Raw genomic sequence first — 7,926 nt, 5'->3', positions numbered from 1 at the left:
CCGGGCTGGGGATTCGAACCCGCCACCTTAGTTGTATGTGGCTGGCGCCTTAGCCGCTTGAGCCACAGGCGCCGACCTATTTGTACTCTTTCCCTACATCTCCCCCACTAGAATCTGAGCCCCATGAGGGCAAGGATTTTTTTTTTTTTTTGCCTCTTCTCTGCTATATCCCCAGTCCCTAGAATCATGCAATTTAACAAATGAGTGAATAAATTCTGCAATGTGACCCTGCCTTAAGATCTTATCTTATAAGAGGGGCAGAAGAGAATGCAGCCTGTGCTGTTGCGGGCTCATCAGCTTCAGAAGCAGTATTGTTTATAGGCTAATCAGGCCTATAGTCATGAGTCAGAAGGTACACATAAAGGACAAATATGTGGAATTTGAGTTACTTACGGGGGATTTGCAGTTACCTGAAAACATGGAACATATCAGTGAGAGTCTACACATTTCCCCTCTTTTTAAACATACCTCCTTTATGAGTGTATAATTTAACAGCATAATTTCCCAGTGCAGCTTTGCAGAAAAGGGGAAATTAATTTTAAAGGCTGTCAGGTGCCTTTACAATCTGTGGCTTTGTATTTGTGTAACAACATTTGTGTTTTGCCAACAGATGTACTGCTTAAAGTACCCATGAGAATGGCCTCCGTGGTTTTCCACTTGACTGGATGGAACCTTGGGAACTGATTATTGAGAAGAGGCTGACACTACCCACTCTAGCTCCCAGGCCTCAGGCACTTGGCCACCCTCCCTTTGGGCCCTCACTGATTCTTGTAGACATCGTTAGCAGCCCCTGTAGCCAAAAAAAAAACCTAACAGTTTTCTGGCATTGCTCTTCCCCTAATGGGTTATAAGCTCTTTGAGCACAGAATCATGTGTAACTCCCCCAGGGCCTCGCTCTGTGTACTATAGCAGCTGGCAAGTTGGAGGCACTCAGTCACTGAGTTAGGAATGAGCAGTTGATGGAGTCCTTCCTGGATCTCTGAGGAAATAGGAAGGGGCAGGGTTTCTGGGTTCACTTACATAGAATCTGGTCATTGGCATCTAGGTATGACTATCACCTGTGCCAGGTGTCCATGTTCATGCAGTAGGCTTAGGCTACTCGATTCACTGCTAGATGAGTGTAGTTTGGGAGAGAGTATTTTCTTTATTTTTCTGAGGTAGAGTCTCACTTTGTTACTCTCAGTAGAGTGCATGGCATTACAGCTCACAGCAACCTCAAACTCTTGGGCTTAGCCTCCCAAATAGCTGGGACTATAGGCACCTGCCACAATGCCCGGCTATTTTTTTTTTTTAATTTAGTGGGCCTAGGCCAGATTTGAACCTGCCACCCCTGCTACATGGGTCCAGCACACTAATCACTGAGCTATAGGTGCCTCCTGGGAGAGCATTTTCTATGTTGTGGCAATTAAACTTTCTGGGTCTCAGTAGTTCAAACAATGTTTTGTTTTTATTCTGGTCAAGTTATAAAAGAAAGGAATCTAGTATTATAGGAAGTGGTGTATTGTGTAATTACTTTTAAGTTTTTTTATATTTTTGCAGTAAGGCAGGATTTCTTTTGACTAAATAATGCTGTGAGCTTATCACATGGAAGGCATGTGTTATGCTCAGTACATTCTGAGTTATTTGGATTTATTTTTTGTCTCTTGAATTCACTTCCAAACAATTCAAAGGCTTCTTTTTAGTTAACAAATAGGAAGAAGAATGTCAGAATCTATTTTGTCATTTTTTTCAATGGCTTGAGTTACCGTGATTTGTGGTAATTTGGCAAAAAAAAAAGCAGTGTAGTGAGAAACCTCACACGTGGTCTATCATGAACATTTTATTGCCTTTCTTTGACTTCTGACCATCTTGATACCTTAATTCATGTTGAGAGAGTCCACCATTGTATACATTTTGGGTAGGAGGTAGGTAGATCCTAGTGTCTACTTCAGAAAGCCTAAAGACAGAGTTGAGGGCTTGTGTACTTTTTTCTTATGTGCTATGAAGTCTGGAAGTAGATTGTCCATAGCTACTGCACTAGCTCTGTAATTATCCAGGATCTAGGACCTCTCAGTGGGTGACTTCTGGTCTAAAGATTGCCTCATGGTTGCAAGACGGTAGTTGTAGCTCTAGCCATTGCATCTACCTCTCCAGTTAGGAAGAGGAAGAACAGAGGGAAAGGGCAAAAGGGTCCATTTAATAAATTCCATTTCCATCTGCATACCCCTCATGTTTTACTAGGCAACAAATAGCTCTAGCAGCTTAGTGGCTACAACAGCAATCATTTATTTCTCAGTTGTGTGTCTGGGTCAGCTGCAAGATGGAGTTCAGATCTGTTCTCAAGCCTGTTGTTCCAGGGCCCAGGAGGGAAAAGCGGCTGCCAGGGAAAGTCTCTTCATAGGCAGAGGTGAGGAGTCCAAGATGAGTGAGCAGACAGGCCTCTTAAAGCCTTTTCCTCCCCTGTCCTGTCAACACATGAGCAAGCCCAGAGTCCGTGGGTGGGAGGTGTGCTCCACCCATAGTCAATAGGGCAAGAGCAGGCATGAAGGAAAATGGTGATCAGGAGTGCACTCTGTTGCCATCTCATTAGCTAGAACATAGTCCCATGGTCTGCTGGGAAGTTAGAAATATCTTTCCTGGCTTGGCACCTGTAGCTCAGCAACTAGGGTGCCTGCTACATACACTGGGGCTGGCGGGTTCAAACCTGGCCCAGGCCTGCCAAACAACACTGATAACTAAAACAACAACAAATAACCGGGCGTTGAGGTGGGCACCTGTAGTCCCAGCTACTTGGGAGGCTGAGGCAAGAGCATCGCCTAAGCCCAAGAGTGGAGGTTGCTGTGAACTGTAATGCCATGGTACTCTACTGAGGGTGACAAAGTGAGACTCTGTCACAAACAAAAAAAAAAAAAGAAAGAAAGAATGAAATATCTTGGGCGGTGCCTGTGGCTCAAAAAGGTAGGGCACCAGCCCCATATGCCGGAGGTGGCTGGTTCAAACTCAGCCCAGGCCAAAAAAAAAAGAAAGAAATATCTTTGCTTAGCAGAGCATTAGTGAGGCAGATGAAGAACATGGGGGGGGGGGGCTTGGTTTGGGGAGGCAGGTAGCAGTCAGACTACCTGCCATAGGGAGATGGATGTATTCCTTCTACTTGTTCTCTGGAAGCTTGGGGATGACAGGCCTAGGCTTGGCCAGACCCATTCTGCCCACAAGGACTTTGACTCATGAGGGACAGTAAGGAACTGATTAGTCATGAGACTAGTACCTTGAACCAGGAAACCAGCAGTAATGGCTAATGTCTAGTGATAAATAACACGGCAATCGTGCCCACAATGGGTGTCCCAACCAGATGGTCTCTTTAATATAACTTTCTCTGTGTTTTCAGTTGTGCAGCCTCTCTATTTCTGCTGCTTTTCTTAGCCCAGTTTTCGAGTCTTCTCTCCATTTCCAGATCAGCTGCCCAAGAACTCCTTTGTGATTGAAGTTAGCCAGAGTTGATTTCTGTTGCTTGTAACCCAGGACCTTGATGCAATGTGCAGGGTTTGGGCAAGGTAAAAACACACTTACATGATTTTACCTCATTTATAGTGGAAATTAGGCCTTTTGAGCCATGTAGCCTTGGAGTTTTAAATCCAAGATCTTTCACTTTGCTGGGGGCCTCAACAGTCATGTCACTTAACTTCCTTGAGCCTCAGTGTTACCTTCAGTTAGATACTGCTTGCAGTGTGTTGCTGAACATTCAGTGAGATTGTTTGTAAAGCAACAGTTGTGAAAATACTGAGAAATAACTTGGGGAAATGTCCTGGTCTAAACTTTGTAATTGGTTCTCTGTCATTGGTATGATGAGATAGTAATTTAGGAACACTAATAGCAACTCAAGAGGTCCTCTGGAAAGAGTGTGAGGAAGGGCAGGGATGAATCTGAAATGTTCAACTTAGGAAAAAGTTTGGATGCAGATCACTGTTCAGTGACTCATCCTGGGCTTAATGCCTCTGGGCAGTGGGTACAATTATCGTGCATTATTTAGTAGTCATTTATTATGAGTATGTATGGGCAGATTTTTAAATTTCCTTCTCAGCCTAGAAAGCAACAATTCTTATTGCTAACTTACCAGTAGTCACCACTGATAAGCAAAGGATATGAACAGGAAATTCATAGAAGAAGAGATACAGATGGCCAATGAAGGTAGGAAAAGAGTTCTGCCACTGTAGCAATCAAAGAGATGCAAATGAAAACAAAAAAGATGGCTTTGGATGGTGCCTGTTCACTCAAAGGAGTAGGGCGCTAGCCCCATATGCCAGAAGTGGTGGGTTCAAACCCAGCCCTGGCCAAAAACTGGGAAAAAAAAAAAAGATGACTTTTTCACCTACCACATTTGTGAAGATTAAAAAGAAAGCAAAGACCCATAGCTGATACTCACACCTGCTCCTACTTTATAGCAGGCACTGTGCCAGGCCAGCCTCCACAGCATAGCCAGGCGAGCCCTTTCCATGTATACAGTCACATTTGGACTCATCACTGAATAAGTGACAGATGTGCATGGTTCATAATTCAGGAAGTTCAAACCCAATAGGTAGACTCAGAGTAGGCCCTGGTGGTGCTGCCTGTAGTCCCAGTTACTTGGGAGGCTATAGTGGGAGGATCATTTGAGCCTGTAGTATGCTATGATCATGTGATCATGTATGACCAGTGAATAGCCACTGTACTATCACCTGGGCAACATAGCAAGACCCCACCTCTTTAAAAAAATTGATGCTTGTTCCAAATATACATGTTGTCCTGGTCTTCCCAGCCTCCCAGGCCATGTTTTAGGGAACAGCTGCTTAGAGGATCTTGGTATGTGTCCTCTGAGGTGTTCTCTACATGTATAGACACATCTAAACCTGTTCTTATTTTTCCTGCACCTGCTTGAGCTAGTGTGGGGTAAGTTATATTTTTTTCTTAGGAATTTGTCCATTTTGTCTGAGTTATTAAATTGGCTAGTGTGAAGTTCATATTATTACTTTTTAAATGTTTTCAATGTTTCCTTATGCCTTCTCCCTTTCTGCCTTGTTTTGATAGAGATTCATTGGTTTTGTTCATCTTTCACAGAGCAGACACGTAGGCAGTATTCTGCTCCATTACTCTGTGTCTGTTTTCTAGTTCATTAAGTTCTGCTTTTATCTCTATTAATTTTTTTCTCTGTTCTTAGAGTACATTCTGTTTTTCTGCTTAAATTGTAAATTTAGTTCATTGATTTTTCAATCTCCCTTTCAAATATAAGGATTTAAGGCTAACCCTCTGGAACTATTTCAGCTGTATCCATCAAGTTCTTATAGTATTGTCAATTTAAGTCAGTTCAAGGGTTTTTTTAATTACCTTTGTGACTTTATCTTTGACCCACAAATTACCATATTTTGCTGTGTATAATGCACTCCCATGTATAATGTGCATCCATGTGTTTTTTTTTCCTTATGCCCAATGACTATTGTGGGAGCTCACCCATGTTTTTGGCTTAAACTTTCAGAGAAAAAAGTCTTTTGTTTTGGGCAGCACCTGTGGCTCAGTGAGTAGGACGCTGGCCCCATGTACCAAGGGTGACAGATTCAAACCCAGCCCCGGCCAAACTGCAACAAAAAAAAATGGCGTTGTGGCAGGCGCCTGTAGTCCCAGCTGCTCAGGAGGCTGAGGCAAAAGAATTGCCTAAGCCCAGGAGCTGGAGGTTGCTGTGATCTGTGACATCACAGCACTCTATTAAGGGCGACAAAGTGAGACTCTTGTCTCTTAAAAAAAAAAAAAGTCTTTTGTTTTAGTTTCTTAAAGGAGGGAGGCAGTGGCCACACAGTGGTTCCTACTCCTCTCATAAGAGGTACAGGATGCAGAGCCAGACACTACAGAGAAGCTGGAAGTGAGCCCAGGCAGCAGGTGAGAATGGTCCAGACAGCTGAGCACCCGGTCTCCCCCAACTGGCTTCTCCTAGCCTACTCTCATCCCTACATCCTCTCATTTCTATTTTTTTTTTTTTTGAGACAGTCTCATTATGTTGCCATCAGTAGAGTGCTGTGGCATAGCAGCTCACAGCAACCTCAAACTCTTGGGCTTAAGTGATTCTCTTGCCTCAGCTTCCCAAGTAACTGAGACTACAGGTGCCAACCCACCACAACACCCAGCTATTTTTTGGTTGTAGTTGTCACTGTTGTTTAGCAGGCCCTGGCTGGGTTCAAACCCGACAGTCCCCATGTATGTGGCCAACACCCTAACCATTTAGCTACAGGTGCCAAGCCATCCTCTCATTTCTTATTCATGCCTATGTCCATTGGTGGGAACACCACCATGGCCACTCCACAGGGACTTGTTTCCTGGGAAGCTGGTGTAAGGGGCCAGCCCTGCTTGCCCTGGACTCCTGACAGTAGATCCCTGCCTTTCTGGTTTCCTCATCTGGCCCCATTCTGAGGCCCCCAGGACATTGCACTGAGGAGGAGCCTTCCCTCGTGACACCCCAGTGAAGTACATATTGTATACATGAAGTATACACTGCATTTACATTTCCGTTTACTGACTAGACCGTGACCTCCTTGAGCCATCCAGATCTTGGGCACGCAGTAACGTCAGAGTGAACACCACCAGCCTTTCCCAAACTTGGAAATCCTACAGATCACCTGGGAGACTGGTGAAAATAAGACTTCTGACCCATACCATACACTGAACCAACTCTCTAGGGGAAAGACCTGGGTATCCATTTCATCAACAATCCGTGGGCTCCGGTACCCCTAAGCTTTCATGCTTCATTTCCAGGTACCCTCACAGACAGAAACTTCATGGGGACTGAGGCCTGAGATCATAGCAGCTCAGGGATCTTCCTTCTTGGCACTGCCCCAGGATCCTCAGAATGGGACCAGCTGTGCAAGAGATAAGACAGCACAGAAAGGGGAAGGATTTACAGAGCCTACAGCAGGCAGGCAGGGCCAGCTCAGGCCTCTTACACCAGCTTCCTGGGAAATAAGCCTGCCAGGGTTTTAGCAGAGTGGCTGTGGGCACGTTCCCACCAACAGCCATGGCTGGGAATAGGAAATAAGGGGATGTGGAGACAAAGGTGGGCTGGGAGGGGACAGTTGGGGGAGGTCAGGTACTCAGGTCGTTGGGACCACTCTCCTGCCCCCTGGGCTCAATCCCAGCTTCCCTGCAACTCCTGGCTCCCAATTCATGCTTCTCACAAGCGAAGGAGGTACCCATGCTTGGCCACTTTTGCCCTCCTTTCACTGAGCTCCGGACACTAACCATTGCATCACCATCAGCATTATGCCTGCTTCCAAGGTGGAGGTAGCAGCGGTGCTCAGTGTGATTGGCTCCTACAGCTCTAATGCTGCCCAGTGTGGAGTGGCCAGGGAGGAAGGTAGCATGGAGAGGACGTGATTACCATAATTCCAGGATATTATTTTGCATACAGATATATCATTGCTTTCTAGAGTTACAACCTTTTTTTTTTGGAGACAGAGTCTCACTTTGTTGCCCTTGGTAGAGGGCTGTGGCTTCACAGCTCACAGCAACCTCCAGCTCTTGGGCTTAGGCAATTCTCTTGCCTCAGCCTCCAGAGTAGCTGGGACTACAGGTGCCCACCACAACGCCCAGCTGTTTTTTTTTTTTGTGCATGTGCAGTTTGGCCGGGGCTGGGTTCAAACCTGCCACCCTTGGTATATGGGGCCCATGCCCTACTCACTGAGCCACAGGCACTGCCCTAGAGTTACAACTTTTAATGCACGAATATAAGAAAATTTAAAACATTTATATAGGCTTGGCACCTGTGGCTCAAGTGGCTAAGGTGCCAGCCACATACACCTAAGGTGGCGGGTTCGAATCCAGCCCGGGCCTGCCAAACAGCAATGACGGGTGCAATTAAAAAATACCCAGGCATTGTGACGGGTGCCTGTGGTCCCAGCTACTTGGGAGGCTGAGGCAGGAGACTCGCTT

The 7,926-nt window shown here is 45.5% G+C and overlaps 1 protein-coding gene across 1 annotated transcript in view; it reads left to right on the top strand.

The window, feature by feature from the left end:
• Positions 1-7,926, top strand: part of MECP2 (methyl-CpG binding protein 2) — a 70,095-nt gene that overhangs the window by 34,887 nt on the left and 27,282 nt on the right. The gene's annotated exons all lie outside the window — the stretch shown is intronic.

This window comes from Otolemur garnettii, unplaced genomic scaffold (genome assembly GCF_000181295.1).
Source record: "Otolemur garnettii isolate 467f Iridium unplaced genomic scaffold, OtoGar3 scaffold00249, whole genome shotgun sequence".
NCBI lineage: Eukaryota > Metazoa > Chordata > Mammalia > Primates > Galagidae > Otolemur > Otolemur garnettii.
This window is presented reverse-complemented; position numbering and strand designations above follow the sequence as displayed.